This window comes from Bombina bombina, chromosome 11 (assembly GCF_027579735.1).
Source record: "Bombina bombina isolate aBomBom1 chromosome 11, aBomBom1.pri, whole genome shotgun sequence".
In the NCBI taxonomy this organism is placed as follows: domain Eukaryota; kingdom Metazoa; phylum Chordata; class Amphibia; order Anura; family Bombinatoridae; genus Bombina; species Bombina bombina.
Genome location: NC_069509.1, coordinates 9,584,057 through 9,604,626, shown reverse-complemented (window position 1 = coordinate 9,604,626; position 20,570 = coordinate 9,584,057). Strand labels below are relative to the sequence as shown.

General features: G+C 40.1%; 1 protein-coding gene and 1 pseudogene across 1 annotated transcript in view; both read left to right on the top strand.

Annotated features, from left to right (window-relative positions):
* LOC128642011 (serine/arginine repetitive matrix protein 2) overlaps positions 1 to 20,570 on the top strand; it is a 132,224-nt gene that overhangs the window by 84,231 nt on the left and 27,423 nt on the right. The window lies entirely within an intron of this gene.
* LOC128642540 (uncharacterized) lies at positions 18,619 to 18,737 on the top strand (annotated as a pseudogene).

Sequence of the window (20,570 nt, the reverse complement as noted above, 5' to 3'; positions counted from 1 at the left end):
AACATATTGTTGCACTTAAAAATGTGGCCCAAGATGATTCTCAGACAGAAGGTAACGAGGTTAGCCCGTCAACCTCTCCCCAAGTGTCAGAACCAGTTACGCCCGCTCAAGCGACGCCTAGCACCTCTAGTGCGTCTAACTCTTTTACCTTGCAAGACTTGGCGGCAGTTATGAATAATACTCTGTGTTTTTATCTAAACTGCCCTTGTTACCTGCAAAGCGTGATAGCTCTGTTTTAAGAACAGATTCGGAGCATTCTGACGCTTTAGTAGCCGTATCAGATATACCCTCACAACGCTCTGAAGTGGGGGTGAGGGATGTGCTGTCTGAGGGAGAAATTTCCGATTCAGGAAAGGTTTCTCCTCAGACAGATTCAGATACGTTGGCTTTTAAATTTAAACTAGAACACCTCCGCTTATTGCTCAGGGAGGTATTAGTTACTCTGGATGACTGCGACCCTATGGTGGTTCCAGAGAAATTGTATAAAATGTACAAGTATCTAGAAGTTCCTGTTTACACTGATGTGTTCCCGGTCCCTAAGAGGATTGCGGATATCGTTACTAGGGAGTAGGATAGACCAGGTATTCCCTTTGTTCCCCTTCCTGTTTTTAAGAAAATGTTCCCCATATCTGACCCCATGCGGGACTCGTGGCAGACGGTACCTAGGGTGGAGGGGGCTATTTCTTCACTTGCTAAACGCACAACCATACCAATTGAAGACAGTTGTGCTTTTAAAGACCCTATGGATAAAAAATTAGAGGGTTTACTTAAGAAAATTTTTGTTCAACAAGGTTTTCTTCTCCAACCTATTGCGTGCATTGTTCCTGTAACTACTGCAGCTGCTTTCTGGTTCGAGGCGCTGGAAGATGCGCTCCAGACGGAGACCTCATATGAGGACATTATGGACAGAATTAAGGCTCTTAAGCTGGCTAATTCTTTTATAACAGATGCCGCTTTCCAACTAACTAAGTTAGCAGCAAAGAATTCAGGTTTCGCCATTTTAGCGCACAGGGCGCTATGGCTAAAGTCCTGGTCGGCCGATGTGTCGTCAAAATCCATACTCTTGAACATCCCTTTCAAAGGAAAGACCCTCTTCGGGCCTGAATTGAAAGAGATTATTTCAGAAATCACTGGGGGAAAAGGCCATGCTCTCCCTCAGGATAAGTCCTTTAAGATAAAGAACAAACAAAATAATTTTCGTTCCTTTCGGAATTTCAGGAGCGGTCTCGCTTCATCCTCCCCTGCTACAAAACAAGAGGGTAACGCTTCGCAACCCAGGTCAGCCTGGAAACCTTACCAGGGCTGGAACAAGGGTAAACAGGCCAAGAAGCCTGCAGCTGCCTCCAAGACAGCATGATGGGGTAGCCCCTGATCCGGGACCGGATCTAGTAGGGGGCAGACTCTCTCTCTTTGCTCAGGCCTGGGCAAGAGACGTACACGATCCCTGGGCCTTAGAGATTGTATCCCATGGATATCTTCTAGAATTCAAGGACTCCCCTCCAAGGGGAAGGTTCCACATTTCTCCTCTGTCTACAGACCAGACAAAGAAAGAGGCGTTCTTACGCTGTGTAGAAGACCTACATACAATGGGTGTGATCCATCCAGTTCCAATTGCGGAACAAGGGCTGGGTTTTTACTCAAACCTGTTTGTGGTTCCCAAGAAAGAAGGAACTTTCAGACCAATCCTGGATCTCAAAATTCTAAACAAATTCCTCAGAGTCCCATCATTCAAGATGGAGACCATTCGGACAATATTTTGGCGCCTCTTTGTTCCCATCCCAGGGAGTCCTTTGATGTCATCGTTGTTTTTGGGAGAGCAGCCTGCATCTTTTTTCGTCCACTGTTTGGGACCCGGATTGTCCGACATTTAGCGCACCTCTAGAGGTTGAATCGTCACCCTCTTTCTTATTCGGACAATCTTGCCAATGATCCAGGAGGGTCAATATATGACTACCGTGGATCTAAAGGATGCGTATCTGCACATTCCTATCCACAAAGATCATCACCAGTTTCTCAGGTTCGCCTTTCTGGACAAGCATTACCAATTTGTGGCTCTTCCTTTCGGGTTGGCCACTGCTCCCAGAATTTTCACAAAGGTGCTAGGGTCCCTCTTGGCGGTTCTAAGACCGCGGGGCATAGCAGTGGCGCCTTATCTAGACGACATCTTAATTCAAGCGTCGACTTTCCAAAGAGCCAAGTCTCACACGGAAATTGTATTGGCCTTTCTGAGGTCTCACGGGTGGAAGTTGAACATCAAAAAGAGTTCTCTCTCCCCCCTCACAAGAGTTTCCTTCCTAGGAACTCTAATAGACTTGGTAGAAATGAAAATATTTCTGACGGCGGTCAGAAAGTTAAAACTCTTAACCACTTGCCGAGCCCTTCATTCCATTCCTCGGCCATCTGTAGCTCAGTGCATGGAGACAATCGGGCTAATGGTAGCGGCAATGGACATAGTCCCTTTTGCACGGATACACCTCAGACCACTGCAACTATGCATGCTCAAACAGTGGAATGGGGATTATGCAGATTTGTCTCAAATACAGCTGGACCAGGGGACCAGAGATTCTCTTCTCTGGTGGTGGTCTCAGGGAATGTGTTTCCGCAGACCAGATTGGATCATCGTAACGACCGACGCCAGTCTGTTGGGCTGGGGTGCAGTCTGGGACTCCCTGAAAGCTCAGGGCTTATGGTCTCGGGAAGAAGCGCTTCTCCCGATAAACATTCTGGAACTGAGGGCGATATTAAACGCGCTCCAGGCATTCATCAGATTTCAGTCGGACAACATCACGACTGTAGCTAACGTCACTCATCAAGGGGGAACAAGGAGTTCCCTAGCAATGATGGAAGTAACAAAAATAATCAGGTGGGCGGAGGATCACTCTTGCCATCTCTCAGCAATTCACATCCCAGGAGTAGACAACTGGGAGGCGGATTTTCTATGTCGTCAGACTTTTCACCCGGGGGAGTGACTGGGGGGTGGAGCTAGAGGGGGAGCTATATGGACAGCTCTGCTGTGTGCTCTCTTTGCCACTTCCTGTTGGGAAGGAGAATATCCCACAAGTAAAGGATGAATCCGTGGACTGGATACACCACAAGAGAGAAATTTATCAGGTAAGGTTCCTGCTTTTGAATTAAAGATAGCAAGAGAACAAATAAAAATTGATAGGTGTAAATTGGAAAGTTGCTTAAAATTGATGCTCTATCTGAATCATTAGAAAAAATGTGGCTTTAGTGTCCCTTTAAGGAAATTGTCTTTTTGGACAAGATGCCATTGTTTATGAATGAGTTTTCTAATTAAAGTCTGAACTGTATTGTGTAATGTGGTAGCAAAGTTTTCTTCCTTTTTTGTTATTTTTATTTTCTTTGGATGTCATTAGGGTTTCTCTTTCTATTTTTCTGAGCTTGACAAAGCTTCTGAAACTAGTTCGTCATTACAGCCTATAAATCTATCTTTCAGTATATTTGATTGTGTCTTAGAAATTGGCCCTTGGGGACATTCATTTTCCATTGGTCACGATGACAACTGTCAAAGTGAATATAATTGTTTGAATCCACCTTTTTGAAAAAGGTTTTTGTCTTAGTAGTGTTTACAATTTCTAAAGAAATATCTAAAAAAATTGGACTTCCGGTGGGGAGGTGCATGGACACGCGTACACGCTCTGCGCTTAGGACAGCGAGCTGTGGTGACTCGAACCCCCAAGCACAGTGCTCCTGTTGGCGGTTATGTAAACAAACCGTCTGGGGAGAAAGCATACGTGGTGTGACACGGAGGTCTAAGCGATACCGCCATGGTCAGGTGGGACTGACAAATAGCCAGACTAAAAGGTTGGAGGAACACGTTCGAAGCAGAGGGTGAGGCGGCAACCGGTGCATAGTGGGCGGAGGCGCAGATGCAAGAGGCGGTGTTTGCGGAGCTGTGGCAAGCGGAAGCAAGCTGAACTGCTAACTGGAAAAGCGGTACTTCCGGGTGGTAGAAACGGACAAATTTGGGAGGTATCCTGGAGGAGCCATTTCAGCCCCTGTGGGTTCCGGAAGCCTAGGTGAAAGGCAATAGAAGAGAGCACAGAGAATCTGCAAAACCGCAAGTATATCAACTGCATGCACTAAAAGGTTGATGATATTGCCTCACCCTGTAAGGCTTACATTTATGGAGACATTGGGCTTCAGCTAACTGCTATTGTTTTAATAGGATAACACCTTAAAAATAAAGAATTGGGAGAGTGTATAGAGATCCCTACTTGGTGTATATTGGGATAAATTGCTGACCGTACAGTCCATCTTGAATCGCTAACAGTTTGGCAGTAATAGTGGAGAAGGATAAAGGCGTGGAGATTTTTAAGCCTTGTGAGGCTGTGGATATAGCCAGAATTACCGCATGCACCAGGCTGAAGTGTTTGGTGCTTTGATTTCAACTTGATTATCTAGTGTTAAAGCGCAGTTTTTTTTTGGTCTCAAAGTGAATCACGCAAAGAGATAAGCTGGGGAAAGAAAAAATCATCTCTACTTGTAAATTGCTAAACACGTTTCTGCAAACAGAGTTTATAGTAAAATTTGCCTATTGCTGAAGTGGTTTTGTTTTTGGTGGCTGTAGGTGGAAAAGCAGCTGCAAGTTTATCACAGTAGAGATACATAAACCACGGCCAAACGTTAATTTCATTGGTATTAGCATATCAGGTTTTTGCGGAAACTGTCTTCAAATATGGGATGGACTAACATCAGATTAAAGGTGGCAAAGAATTTCCTGCAGGCAAAGTGATAAAGCTTGTCCGGGGACTGTAAACAAAAGATTTAAAGACATTCATGGACTAATATCTTTTGTTATTGTAATATGGTCTGTTTTCTTTACCTAAAGAGTATGTTAATAAGGGAATACTGAAGCTGGGGAACAATACCTTTTGTTATTGTAATATGGTCTGTTTTCTTTACCTAAAGAGTATATTAATAAGGGAATACTGAAGTTGGGGAACAATACCTTTTGTTATTGTAATATGGTCTGTTTTCTTTACCTAAAGAGTATGTTAATAAGGGAATACTGAAGCTGGGGAACAATACCTTTTGTTATTGTAATATGGTCTGTTTTCTTTACCTAAAGAGTATATTAATAAGGGAATACTGAAGCTGGGAACAATACCTTTTGTTATTGTAATATGGTCTGTTTTCTTTACCTAAAGAGTATATTAATAAGGGAATACTGAAGCTGGGGAACAATACCTTTTGTTATTGTAATATGGTCTGTTTTCTTTACCTAAAGAGTATGTTAATAAGGGAATACTGAAGTTGGGGAACAATACCTTTTGTTATTGTAATATGGTCTGTTTTCTTTACCTAAAGAGTATGTTAATAAGGGAATACTGAAGCTGGGGAGCAATACCTTTTGTTATTGTAATATGGTCTGTTTTCTTTACCTAAAGAGTATGTTAATAAGGGAATACTGAAGTTGGGGAACAATACCTTTTGTTATTGTAATATGGTCTGTTTTCTTTACCTAAAGAGTATGTTAATAAGGGAATACTGAAGTTGGGGAACAATACCTTTTGTTATTGTAATATGGTCTGTTTTCTTTACTTAAAGAGTATGTTAATAAGGGAATACTGAAGTTGGGGAACAATACCTTTTGTTATTGTAATATGGTCTGTTTTCTTTACCTAAAGAGTATGTTAATAAGGGAATACTGAAGCTGGGGAGCAATACCTTTTGTTATTGTAATATGGTCTGTTTTCTTTACCTAAAGAGTATATTAATAAGGGAATACTGAAGCTGGGAACAATACCTTTTGTTATTGTAATATGGTCTGTTTTCTTTACCTAAAGAGTATGTTAATAAGGGAATACTGAAGCTGGGGAGCAATACCTTTTTGTTATTGTAATATGGTCTGTTTTCTTTACCTAAAGAGTATGTTAATAAGGGAATACTGAAGTTGGGGAACAATACCTTTTGTTATTGTAATATGGTCTGTTTTCTTTACCTAAAGAGTATGTTAATAAGGGAATACTGAAGCTGGGGAGCAATACCTTTTGTTATTGTAATATGGTCTGTTTTCTTTACCTAAAGAGTATGTTAATAAGGGAATACTGAAGTTGGGGAACAATACCTTTTGTTCTTGTAATATGGTCTGTTTTCTTTACCTAAAGAGTATGTTAATAAGGGAATACTGAAGTTGGGGAACAATACCTTTTGTTATTGTAATATGGTCTGTTTTCTTTACCTAAAGAGTATATTAATAAGGGAATACTGAAGCTGGGAACAATACCTTTTGTTATTGTAATATGGTCTGTTTTCTTTACCTAAAGAGTATGTTAATAAGGGAATACTGAAGCTGGGGAGCAATACCTTTTGTTATTGTAATATGGTCTGTTTTCTTTACCTAAAGAGTATGTTAATAAGGGAATACTGAAGTTGGTTGGATAAAGATAGCTTTCTAAAAATCTAACAAAAAGGCTTGTCAGGGCACCAATATTAGTGTGGGATAAAAGTATATGAGTTAAAATAAAGGATCTCTTTTTCTCCAGGACAAAAATAATATAAGACACAAAAAATCTCAGTAAAGGTTTGGTGTGTGGAATAAGATAGCCTGTTAAGTATATATTATTTTTTGAACTGTTCCCTAAAACAAGGGTTCCTATGGTACAGGGGTAAAACCCAAATGATAGGTCACTGAAAAAGGATATTTTATTTTACTGTATGAGCATATTGGTATAAAAAGCTGTTGTAGAGTTTAAAGGAAACAGCTGGTGAGTCTGATAACTATATGATCTGAATTGTGAAGTAGAACCAAAAGGGGAAGGTTTGTGAAAAGTATAAAAGGCATTTGTTGAACTAACATTGCTGTAGTGGATCATGGAATAAGGTGAACAACTTGTAATCCTTTTTTCACTTTGTTGGCACCCTTTTTTTTTTTTTTTTTTCCCACATTTAATATTTTAGGGAAATCAGATAAGATAGAATTATAGGTTGGTAGTGTTGATTTTTTTTCCCTCTTCTTGCTTTCTTTTTTTTTTTTTTTTTTTTTACACTATTCAGATAAGGCACATTTCTGGGCCTAGTGAGACCCCCAGATCTTAATGGAAAAATATATAACAAATGTTAAACCCAGGTCCCCAGCCATGCCGTCTAGGAGAGACAAAAAAACAAATAAAGTGGCACAAGACTCACTAGTAGAGACAACTGTTACTACTCCACAAGATATGGAAAAAGGTGTAGAGGCTCAATTAACAAATAATCAGATAGTGGGCCTAATACTGCCCCAGTTTGAAGGGATTAAAAAGGAGATCGCAGGTCTCACTGTAGAGATCAGGCAATTTTCTAACAGGTTGTCAGAAGTTGAATCACGAGTGTCTGATCTTGAGAACCTTTATACTAATCAGGAAGATGTTAATCATAAACTTTCGAATACTATTAAGGTATTACAGTCCAAGATAGAGGACTTAGAAGATAGGTCAAGGAGGAACAACGTAAGGGTAGTTGGAGTTCCAGAAATTACTGAATATGCAGACCTCATACAATTTGCATCAGTTACCTTGCCAAAATTGATAGATTTGCCAATGCAGGAAGGGAAAATAGCGGTAGAAAGAGCACATCGTATTGGGCCTATTAGATCAGAGTCAGATAAAATAAACCGCCCGAGAATGATTATGATTCGTTATTTAAATTTTCAAGATAAGGTGTCAGTATTAAGGCAGTATAGAAAGTCAAGTCCATTAATAATTGAAGGCAAAAAGGTTCTTTTGTTTCAGGACTTTTCTGCAGATACGTCTGTGAAAAGGAAAGATATGTCTCCCTACTGTTCTGAGTGTATAAAAGCTGGAATGAAAGCCATTTTAAAGTATCCTGCTAAGTTAGTAATAGAAAGCAATGAAGGTCAGGTAGTTTTAAATACACCAAATGAAGCCAAGGCCTTTTGTCTTAAGAATAATATACAGATATGAAACAAATGTTTTTGACCTATTATAAATTGAAAAAGTAATGACTGGTTTACTCAGGGAGCAGCTCCCAACATTTCTTCCGAGTATGTTTTTAAGCTTCTTTTTTTGAATATATATGGCTATGGAAATTTTTGTGTGTAAAAGTATTGTAAGGTTGCTGTTTTTAACAGCAGAGGGAGATGTTTGCTGTGATTGAGGACTGTGGTTGTGGGGGGGGGGGGAGAGGTTGTCTTTCTCTGAGGTCTGCATTTGGTGTAAACATCTTTGAAAAAAGAAAATACTACTTTTTTATTATTTTTCTCTATGAGGTCAGTATCTGATGTAAATATGTTAACTTGCTTAATTAAATGAGTACGAATTTAAATATTATATCCTGGAATATTGGAGGAGTCACATCCCCAATAAAATGCAAAAATATCTTAAAAACCCTTAAAAAATATAGTCCTGATACAGTCCTCCTGCAGGAGCTGCACCTAAAGGCAAAAGAGATCCCAAAATTAAAGCCGAATTGGATTGCTGAAATCTTAGCCACACCTTGCCTAACAAGAAAGCGAGGTGTAGCTGTTCTGATTAATAAAAATTTAACATATAACATAATTTGCGTTGATGTTGATTTAGCAGGTCGGTATTTAATTCTACAAATTAAAATAGACGCCAAAATTTGGACAATATGTAATTTGTATGGGCCAAATGAATTGGATAGAGATTTCTGGAACAACCTTAAAAATAAATTAGTTCCCTATTTGGGGCAAAATTTGATTCTAGCAGGGGACTTTAACATGGTCTTATACCCAGAGATAGGTTCTTGCAAAAGAAAAGTGGAGGGAAACATAAAAGAAAGGCAAGTTTTTTTTTTTTTAGAGAGTTTTGTAAAGCTTTAAAGTTAAGATATCTGGAGAGTCCAACATCCGGACATAAAAGAATACTCCTGTGAGTCTAAATCACATAAGAATTTCTCTAGAATAGATATGTTTCTTATAGACGAAAACATATTAAAATTAGATACAGAGTCCGAGATTTCTGAATTTGGTCTATTGGACCATGCTATTATAATATTAAAATTAAATCTTAATCTTCAAGAGGCAACAAATAGGAATACTTTCAGATTTCCAGGCTATATGGTCAATTTGGGTTTCTGTAACTGGCTAACACAAAGATGGCGAGAATATTCTAACTTAAATAGTACATACAGGAATAAGACAGAAATTTTTTGGGAAGCAGGTAAAGCGGTCATGAGAGGCGAAATTAAACAATATATGGTAAGAATGAAAAGAAAGATGGCTAGCAGGGAACTACAACTCGCAAATCAGTTGAAAAACGCATACCGAAAATATATTCTAAAGCCAGATAGGTTTTTGTGGGATAAATATAGAACTGCTAGAGAAGAGCGAGACTTCTTTATGAATAAAAAATGGGCAATGGAGGATATTAAGAATAGGCATTACTGGCAGGGCATATCAGCTAAAAATTTGACTAAAATTAGTAATTTCAGGAAAAATAAAAATATGATTATGTCGATAAGGCATGACAACAAAGTATACACCAAATCGCTTGAAATCCGGGAGGCCTTTTTTAAATACTATCAGAATATCTATGCTTTAGGGGATTTAGATGTAAAGGCAAAAGAGTCGTCCTGGGAAAAGATTAAGCTTCCAAAGATCGATAGTGAGAAATTGGCGCAATTGAACCTACCAATTTATATTGAGGAAGTTAAGGGTGCTATTGATAGAATAAAGATCGGGAAAGCACCAGGTCCAGATGGTATTGCGGCAGAGTGGTATAGAATATTGAAAACAGATATAGCTGATATCCTAACAGAATTATTTAATCTATATTTTGTTAAAAATAGAATCAAATCTGTATATTTTGCGGATTCAGTAATTACGCTGATTCATAAAAAGGGTAAACTACCAGAGGATATGGGTTCGTATAGACCCATATCTATTCTTAACAACGATTATAAGCTGTTAATGAACATCATTGCTGAGAGGCTGAAAAAAGTGATTGGAGACATAATTCACCCTGATCAGACGGGTTTTATGCCGGGGAGGAATGTAGCGAGGAATATACGCAGGGTATTATTAACAATTGAGCGCTATTATAATAAATTACACAGAGCAGGGATGCATGATGAAGTAGACCATGCCTTAATTACAATAGACGCGGAAAAGGCGTTTGATTCGATAATCTGGGATCACTTGACGACTTCTCTATTACAGTTTGGGTTTTCGGGTAATTTGGTCAATTTGGTGAACTTGATATACAAATCACCAAGATCACAAGTGTTAGTAAATGGGGGGTTTACACCATATATTATCCTACAAAAAGGAACTAGACAGGGATGCCCATTATCCCCACTTCTTTTTAATATCGCTCTAGAGCCTCTGGCAATTTATTTCAGGGAAAGGTTAGAGGGTATCAAGGTAGGAGACCATAAGGTAGTTATTTCATTATATGCGGATGATGTTATTCTTTTTCTTAGTAACTCTAGGTTAAGTATCCCAACAAGTCTGGAGATTATTAATCAGTTTAGTAAATTTACAGGGTATAAAGTAAATATACAGAAGTCAGAAATACTATGGATCAACAAAAATAAAAATAGTTATAGTAAACACCCGTATAGGGAAGTAGCCCATATTAGATATTTGGGAATCATTTTGGGGAAAGATCCAAGTGGGTGGTATAATCTCAATTATGCTGAATATTTTACTAACTTCCACGCTGAATTGCAGAGATGGAATATATATTTCTCCAACATAGGTGTGTCCGGTCCACTGCGTCATCCTTACTTGTGGGATATTCTCTTCCCCAACAGGAAATGGCAAAGAGCCCAGCAAAGCAGGTCACATGATCCCTCCTAGGCTCCGCCTTCCCCAGTCATTCTCTTTGCCGTTGCACAGGCAACATCTCCACGGAGATGGCTCAGAGTTTTTTGGTGTTTAAATGTAGTTTTTATTCTTCTATCAAGAGTTTGTTATTTTGAAATAGTGCTGGTATGTACTATTTACTCTGAAACAGAAAAGAGATGAAGATTTCTGTTTGTAAGAGGAAAATGATTTTAGCAACCGTTACTAAAATCGATGGCTGTTTCCACACAGGACTGTTGAGAGGAATTAACTTCAGTTGGGGGAAACAGTGAGCAGACTTTGGCTGCTTGAGGTATGACACATTTCTAACAAGACTTGGTAATGCTGGAAGCTGTCATTTTCCCTATGGGATCCGGTAAGCCATTTTCTTAATTTTCAATATAAGAATAAAAGGGCTTCACAAGGGCTTTAAAGACTGGTAGACATTTTTCTGGGCCAAAACGATTACTTTATAAGCATATTTAATGGTTTATAACTTTGGAGAGTTATTTTAATCTTGGGAATTTTATTAAAAAAACGGCAGGCACTGTATTGGACACCTTTTTCACTGGGGGCCTTTTCTAGTCATAGGCAGAGCCTCATTTTCGCGCCACTAATGCGCAGTTGTTTTTGAGAAGCAAGGCATGCAGATGCATGTGTGAGGAGCTCAGATCCACTGAAAAAGCTTATTGAAGGCGTCATTTGGTATCGTATTCCCCTTTGGGCTTGGTTGGGTCTCAGCAAAGCAGATACCAGGGACTGTATAGGGGTTAAATGTAAATACGGCTCCGGTTCCGTTATTTTAAGAGTTAAAGCTTTCAAATTTGGTGTGCAATACTTTTAAGGCTTTATGACACTGTGGTGAAATTTTGGTGAATTTTGAACATTTCCTTCATACTTTTGCGTATATTCAGTAAAAAAGTGTGTTCAGTTTAAAATTTAAAGAGACAGTAACGGTTTTATTTTAAAACGTTTTTTGTGCTTTGTTATCAAGTTTATGCCTATTAACATGTCTGAACTATCAGATAGACGATGTTCTGTATGTTCGGAAGCCAAGGTTCCTCTCCATTTAAATATATGTGATGAATGTGACAAACAAAGTAGGGACAATGATGCCACTGATAATAATGTTGCCCAAAATGATTCCTTAAGTGAGGGGAGTAAGCATGGTACTGCATCATCTCCTTCTATGTCTACACCAGTCTTGCCCACTCAGGAGGTCCCTAGTGAATCTAGTGCGCCAATCCTCCTTACTATGCAACAATTAACGGCTGTAATGGATAATTCTATTAAAAACATTTTAGCCAAAATGCCCACTTATCAGCGAAAGCGCGACTGCTCTGTTTTAGATACTGAAGAGCATGAGGACGCTGATGATAATGGTTCTGACATGCCCTTACACCAGTCTGAAGGGGCTAGGGAGGTTTTGTCTGAGGGAGAAATTTCAGATTCAGGAAAAATTTCTCAACAAGCTGAACCTGACGTTATTACATTTAAATTTAAATTGGAACATCTCCGCGCTCTGCTTAAGGAGGTGTTATCTACTCTGGATGATTGTGACAATTTGGTCATTCCAGAGAAATTATGTAAGATGGACAGGTTCCTAGAGGTCCCGGTGCCCCCCGAAGCTTTTCCTATACCCAAGCGGGTGGCGGACATTGTAAATAAAGAATGGGAAAGGCCCGGCATACCTTTTGTCCCTCCCCCTATATTTAAGAAATTATTTCCTATGGTCGACCCCAGGAAGGACTTATGGCAGACAGTCCCCAAGGTCGAGGGGGCGGTTTCTACTCTAAACAAACGCACCACTATCCCTATAGAAGATAGTTGTGCTTTCAAAGATCCTATGGATAAAAAATTAGAGGGTTTGCTTAAAAAGATGTTTGTTCAGCAAGGTTACCTTCTACAACCAATTTCATGCATTGTTCCTGTCACTACAGCAGCGTGTTTCTGGTTCGAGGAACTAGAAAAGTCGCTCAATCAAGCATCCTCTTATGAGGAGGTTATGGACAGAGTTCAAGCACTTAAGTTGGCTAACTCTTTTACCTTAGACGCCACTTTGCAATTAGCTAGATTAGCGGCGAAAAATTCAGGTTTTGCTATTGTGGCGCGCAGAGCGCTTTGGCTGAAGTCTTGGTCAGCGGATGTGTCCTCCAAGAACAGATTGCTTAACATCCCTTTCAAGGGGAAAACGCTGTTTGGCCCTGACTTGAAAGAGATTATTTCAGACATCACTGGGGGAAAGGGCCACGCCCTTCCTCAGGATAGGTCTTTTAAGGCTAAAAATAAAACAAAATTTCGTCCCTTTCGCAGAAACGGACCAGCCTCAAATTCTACATCCTCTAAGCAAGAGGGTAATTCTTCTCAAACCAAGCCAGCCTGGAGACCGATGCAAGGCTGGAACAAAGGTAAGCAGGCCAAGAAGCCCGCTACCGCTACCAAGACAGCATGAGATGCTGGCCCCCGATCCGGGACCGGATCTGGTGGGGGGCAGACTCTCTCTCTTCGCTCAGGCTTGGGCAAGAGATGTTCAGGATCCTTGGGCGCTAGAAATAGTTTCTCAAGGTTATCTCCTGGAATTCAAGGAACTACCCCCAAGGGGAAGGTTCCACAGGTCTCAATTGTCTTCAGACCAAATAAAGACAGGCATTCTTACATTGTGTAGAAGACCTGTTAAAAATGGGAGTGATTCATCCTGTTCCATTAGGAGAACAAGGGATGGGGTTTTACTCCAATCTGTTCATAGTTCCCAAAAAAGAGGGAACATTCAGACCAATTTTGGATCTCAAGATCCTAAACAAAAACTCCTTGGAAATGAAGATTTTTCTGACAGAAGCCAGAAAATCAAAACTTCTAAGCTCTTGTCAAGTACTTCATTCTGTTCTTCTTCCTTCCATAGCGCAGTGCATGGAAGTAATAGGTTTGATGGTTGCGGCAATGGACATAGTTCCTTTTGCGTGAATTCATCTAAGACCATTACAACTGTGCATGCTCAGACAGTGGAATGGGGATTATACAGATTTGTCCCCGACGATCCAAGTAGATCAGAGGACCAGAGATTCACTCCGTTGGTGGCTGACCCTGGACAACCTGTCCCAAGGGATGAGCTTCAGAAGACCAGAGTGGGTCATTGTAACGACCGACGCCAGTCTGGTGGGCTGGGGCGCGGTCTGGAAACACCTAAAGGCTCAGGGTCTATGGTCTCGGGAAGAATCTCTTCTCCCGATAAACATTCTGGAACTGAGAGCGATATTCAATGCTCTCAAGGCTTGGCCTCAACTAGCAAAGGCCAAATTCATAAGGTTTCAATCAGACAACATGACGACTGTTGCATATATCAACCATCAGGGGGGAACAAGGAGTTCCCTGGCGATGGAAGAAGTGACCAAAGTAATTCAATGGGCGGAGCTTCACTCCTGCCACTTGTCTGCAATCCACATCCCAGGAGTGGAAAATTGGGAAGCGGATTTTCTGAGTCGTCAGACATTTCATCCGGGGGAGTGGGAACTCCATCCGGAAATCTTTGCCCATATAACTCAATTATGGGGCATTCCAGACATGGATCTGATGGCGTCTCGTCAGAACTTCAAGGTTCCTTGCTACGGGTCCAGATCCAGGGATCCCAAGGCGACTCTAGTAGATGCACTAGTAGCGCCCTGGACCTTCAACCTAGCTTATGTGTTCCCACCGTTTCCTCTCATTCCCAGGCTGGTAGCCAGGATCAATCAAGAGAGGGCTTCGGTGATCTTGATAGCTCCTGCGTGGCCACGCAGAACTTGGTATGCAGACCTGGTGAATATGTCATCGGCTCCACCATGGAAGCTACCTTTGAGACGGGACCTTCTTGTTCAAGGTCCGTTCGAACATCCGAATCTGGCATCACTCCAACTGACTGCTTGGAGATTGAACGCTTGATTTTATCAAAGCGTGGGTTCTCAGATTCTGTCATTGATACTCTTATTCAGGCTAGAAAGCCTGTAACTAGAAAAATTTACCATAAAGTATGGAAGAAATATATCTGTTGGTGCGAATCGAAAGGATTCCCATGGAACAGGGTAAAAATTCCTAAGATTCTATCCTTTCTACAAGAGGGTTTGGAGAAAGGATTATCTGCAAGTTCTTTGAAGGGACAGATTTCTGCTTTATCTGTTTTACTTCACAAGAAGCTGGCGGCTGCGCCAGATGTTCAGGCTTTTGTTCAGGCTCTGGTTAGAATCAAGCCTGTTTACAAACCTTTGACTCCTCCTTGGAGTCTCAATTTAGTTCTTTCAGTTCTTCAAGGGGTTCCGTTTGAACCCTTACATTCCGTAGATATTAAGTTATTATCTTGGAAAGTTTTGTTTTTGGTTGCAATTTCTTCTGCTAGAAGAGTTTCAGAGTTATCTGCTCTGCAGTGTTCTCCTCCTGATCTGGTGTTCCATGCAGATAAGGTGGTTTTGCGTACTAAACCTGGTTTTCTTCCGAAAGTTGTTTCTAACAAAAATATTAACCAGGAGATAGTTGTGCCTTCTTTGTGTCCGAATCCAGTTTCAAAGAAGGAACGTTTGTTGCACAATTTGGATGTAGTTCGTGCTCTAAAATTCTATTTAGAGGCTACAAAGGATTTTAGACAAACATCTTCCTTGTTTGTTGTTTATTCTGGTAAAAGGAGAGGTCAAAAAGCAACTGCTACCTCTCTCTCTTTTTGGCTTAAAAGCATCATCAGATTGGCTTATGAGACTGCCGGACGGCAGCCTCCTGAAAGAATCACAGCTCATTCCACTAGGGCTGTGGCTTCCACATGGGCCTTCAAGAACGAGGCTTCTGTTGATCAGATATGTAAGGCAGCGACTTGGTCTTCACTGCACACTTTTACCAAATTTTACAAATTTGATACTTTTGCTTCTTCTGAGGCTATTTTTGGGAGAAAGGTTTTGCAAACCGTGGTGCCTTCCATCTAGGTGACCTGATTTGCTCCCTCCCATCATCCGTGTCCTAAAGCTTTGGTATTGGTTCCCACAAGTAAGGTTGACGCCGTGGACCGGACACACCTATGTTGGAGAAAACAGAATTTATGTTTACCTGATAAATTACTTTCTCCAACGGTGTGTCCGGTCCACGGCCCGCCCTGGTTTTTTAATCAGGTCTGATGATTTAATTTCTCTAACTACAGTCACCACGGTATCATATGATTTCTCCTATGCAAATATTCCTCCTTTACGTCGGTCGAATGACTGGGGAAGGCGGAGCCTAGGAGGGATCATGTGACCAGCTTTGCTGGGCTCTTTGCCATTTCCTGTTGGGGAAGAGGATATCCCACAAGTAAGGATGACGCCGTGGACCGGACACACCGTTGGAGAAAGTAATTTATCAGGTAAACATAAATTCTGTTTTTCTTTCACTGTCAGCCAAAATCATGCTTATTAAGACAATTATCTTTCCGCGTCTATTGTTTCTACTTCAAAACATACCTTTTATTTATTACATGGCAGGATATTATTAAATATAACAAGGCATGCACTAAATTCGTTTGGGGAAAGATGAGACCCCGGATATCTCTAGACAGATTAACTATACCTAAAAAATATGGGGGTATGGCTTTACCAAACCTATGCTATTATAATTGGATAGCGATGATAAAATATGGGTTAGACTGATTACTCGAGTCGCAATATATTACTTACTATGATTTAGAGACAGAATTAATAAGACCTTTTAACTTAAAATCTGCCCTACATCACGCATATGTAAAATTACCGGAGAATATTAAACAACTCTCAACAATTTCAAATATTATTCTGGCCTGGCAAAAATACTGTAATCTAATGGGGGTGGACTTTAGAAAATCCAGATATGTACCGATAATCGGAAACCCCTGGTTTTTCTCCAGGGCAAGATAATATAGTTTTCAGAGAATGGTATGCAAAAGGAATATCATATTTTGCACAACTGTTGATAACTGGCACAAATAAATTACAATTGTATGGTGATATAGCAAAAAAGTTTGTTACCTCAAAAGAATTTTTATGCCTACCTGCAAGTTAAAAGTTTTATGACAACACTGTCTCAATCAAGTGAGCTAGGATGGGACTTACAAGAGCTGGAGGCAGGACTCAGTTTGTATAAAGCAGGCATTAGATCATTAACATACTGGTATAATACTCTATTTGATAAATTAGGGTCTAAGCACATTAGGGAAATTACACAGAAGCTTCAAAAATATGTCCCAAATATTCAGGAAGAAGAGGTTGTGAGAAGCATTAGCTTAAGTATGTCAGAGACGACAGTAATTAGTTGGAGGGAAACTCATTGGAGAATTATTAACAATTATTATTTAACGCCAGATAGGTTAAATCAATGGGCAAGTGCAGACTTGAATATTTGTTGTTATAAGTGTAGCGCGGGGAGAGCAGACCTACTGCATTGTTTATGGTTTTGTCCTAAAATCAGACAATTTTCGGCTAGGGTGAACTATTGGTTGAACAAATATTTGGGGTTACGGATCGAATTTACTCCATGCATAATCTTTTTCTTGTATCAAGGTTTGTTAGAGCCAGGAGAGAGTCAGCTAGTTAACACCGGTATAATGCTAGCACAAAATTTAATAGTTAAAAATTGAATAGAAGAAGAGCCCCTGTGTTAGGGGAGTTTATTAAATTAATTTACATACAAATGAGAATATAACTTTATGACAATTTAAGAAAGGAGACAAAGCTCAGGAAGTATTTTAATAAATGGTTAAAATTACTCTTGGAATGGCCATTAGATATGCAAAGGCAATTTATTTCCCCTCTAAAAAATATACTACCCTTCTTCTTAACTTTGGTGGCGGAAGAAAGGATACCTTACCAGTGGGGGGAGGTTAGGGAAGGAGCTAATTAAGTTAGGACCGTATAAAAGGCAATTTTTTTTTTTTTTCTTGTTGGTTGTGTGTTGGGGGGGGGGGGGTGTGTAGAGGTGCGAGTTATAAATAATATAAAAACAGTAGTGTATATAAAGAATGAAGGGCCTTGGTGAACGATCAAGAAGTATGGATCGTTAATTAATCTAAATTGTTTTTTTTGTTCTTTCATGTATTTTAATTTTCTTTTTGAGGTTGTAATATTGGCCCTGCGTGGCGCTAAACAGGAAATGTATTGTTTGCTGTTACGTTATTTTGCTGATTGTATTTGTACACTACTGGGCATAAATAAATATTTAAAAAAAAATTATATATTTTTTGCTTTATTCATATGTAAATGAGACCCCATTGATTATTATTCAGATCTTCAATAAATATATTGAGGAGTTCTTCTCCTGTCCAAATAAAGAACATATCATTGCTCTAATACAGCAGGGTATGTACTTACTTTACTTGGCATATAATTGTATACTAAGCATAACCGTCTGAGATCTGACTGATCTTTCTAATCATATACAAAGTATTTGTTTAAGATTTGATTTTAAGCTTTGTGCTCATTATTTTCTTATTGCGTACATCTGAAATAATACCATAGGGTTCTTTAGAGGTGTGGCCACATCCTGATTTTTATTAGATAAATTCCTTGTTTATGTATTTTACTGTTTTATTGATTAAAGATTACCTTTGCTTATTACTTTTTGTAGCCAACTCCCTTTGTGTTTTAATTTTTTAATATATTTTATTGCTGATTTTATATCTCATATACTTTTAGATAGTCTCTTATATACTCCTCCGCTCCCTACAGTGGGCCACTCTACACTATCCATTCACACTGCTTATATGTTTATGCTTGATTTCATTTTATTTAGAATGTGTGCATATACATAGCTTATTTTCTTTCCAGCGTGTACTAAGACCAGCTGTTGTTGCCTAGTAGGTAGCTATGCTGCCCCTCAAGTCAAAGGTTGTGGTCTACCGCCACACTGCCTTGAATGCTCCCGATGCTGTCTGATCTCGGAAGTTAAGCAGGGCCAGGCCTTGTCAGTACCTGGATGGGAGACAGCCTGGTAACACCAGGTGCGGTAGGCTTATTGATTCTGGCTATTGCGTGGCCGCCTTTTAGTCTAGCTTGGAACTTAGAGGTAAATCTCTGCAGCATATTCCATCAGCCTTGGGTTCAATACCCTCTTAGGCATTCTCTGAGATATTATATTCTGTTATTTTCCATGTTTTTACAGGGCTACATGATTTAGGTAACAGCTTATCTCTTTAGTGATCTGAAGACCTATAATTGTTCCCATATTCAGCTGCTGGGAGCAGGGCTTTGTGCCTACAAATCAGGACATTTTTTTTTTTTATCCAGTTAAGTCCAGTTAGTTTGGTTTTTGACCTCTTTCGACCTGAAGGACTCATGTTCCCATTCTCTGGGATACTTTTCAGTTCCTATTGGTTGTTCTTTAAACAGTCTTTCTGTCTGTAGCACTGCCTTTGGGTTTGACCTCAGTTTCTAAGATCTTTCCTAAATTACTGGGGGCCCTTTTGGTGATAGCTAGGATGCGAGGGTACCTGGACGATAGCTGTTCAGACTCCTTTATTCCTTTGGTTTTTCACACACTTTTGTCTCTCCTTTGAGACTTTGAGTGGTTGATGATCTGGATAAGAGTTTTTTTGTTTTGTTTTTTGCCGGTACCCAATTCCAGGATTTATTTTTTTCTGTGGAAAATCATAGATTTGCTTTCCACTAAAATATTCCGGTAGGATCTAGACCTATCAAATCTACTTGTCTTTTTACCATATTCTGCACGCTCTTCAGCAGTGCAATGCTGGGATATAGTTTTTCTCATGGCTTTTGGTTTGTTTTAGTTGTGACCTCTATCTGTTATGCTCTGCCTAGGGTCCTTTCAAGATATCTGTTCCAGGGCATGGGTATTTGAGACCATCTTGGGAGATTTGTACCCGAATGCCAGCTTTCTGGGCTAGGGTGCCAGTTTAGAGTTCCGTGAAGAGCTTAGGGAACCTGGTCACCGGAGTTTTCTGTCCTCCCTTTTTCCCCATTCTGGTGCTGAGGGCCATCTTAAATGTCCTTTGACATGACCTCAACCTTTTTTTTTCTTTTTTTTTATTGCCCCGGCCCGATTTCTCAGAACTAATTGGATAGCTTATGGAGATCAGGAAGGAACAATGAGTTTCCTGGCTTTGAAGGAAGATTCTTGCTTCCTTTAGTGGGCCCCATTATGTTTTGGTCATTCTTTTCCCTGGTTGATTGTCTGGGTAGAGGTATTTCTGAGCCGAGTCTTTCCACTCAGGGGTGGGATAGTCTTCTGGGCTTATTGTCATTTTTCCTGGTTACCCAGTCTCGGGTCTAGATCAAGGGACCCTCGGGCATTGCGGGTGAGAGTATTATCTGTCTTGTTGAGTTCGGTCTGATATGTTCTTCCGTTCCTCCTTTCTCACTAGGCTTTTAGCCCGCATCAAGAGAGGGCCATAGTTGTCAACGAAGGATTAAAGATACTAATGCGTCAGCTTGGCCTTGCAGGACGTGGCTCGCTGATCTTGTGGAAATATCCTTTCCTCTGTGGAGGTTGCCCCTGAGGATGGACCTTCTACTCCCATTCATTCGACAGAATCTAGATTCTCTGAGTCTAACTGCGGGGAGATGTACGCTTAGTCCTGTCTATATAGATTTTTCAAATAAGGTCTTTGACTACTGATCCACGCTAGTTTGCCTGTGTCTCGTCCTATGTAACTTTAATTTTGGCATACCTTTCTCTCCTGGGGTGCGTTTGAGGTTCTCCTTGACATTAAGTGAGAGTTCCTCGAATTGTGTTATTTTCTCCACAGAGGATTGGAGAGAGATGTTTGTCAGTTCTCTTCTGGGATGGATATTTGCCTTTTCGTTTTTGCTACTTAAGAAGTTGGCTA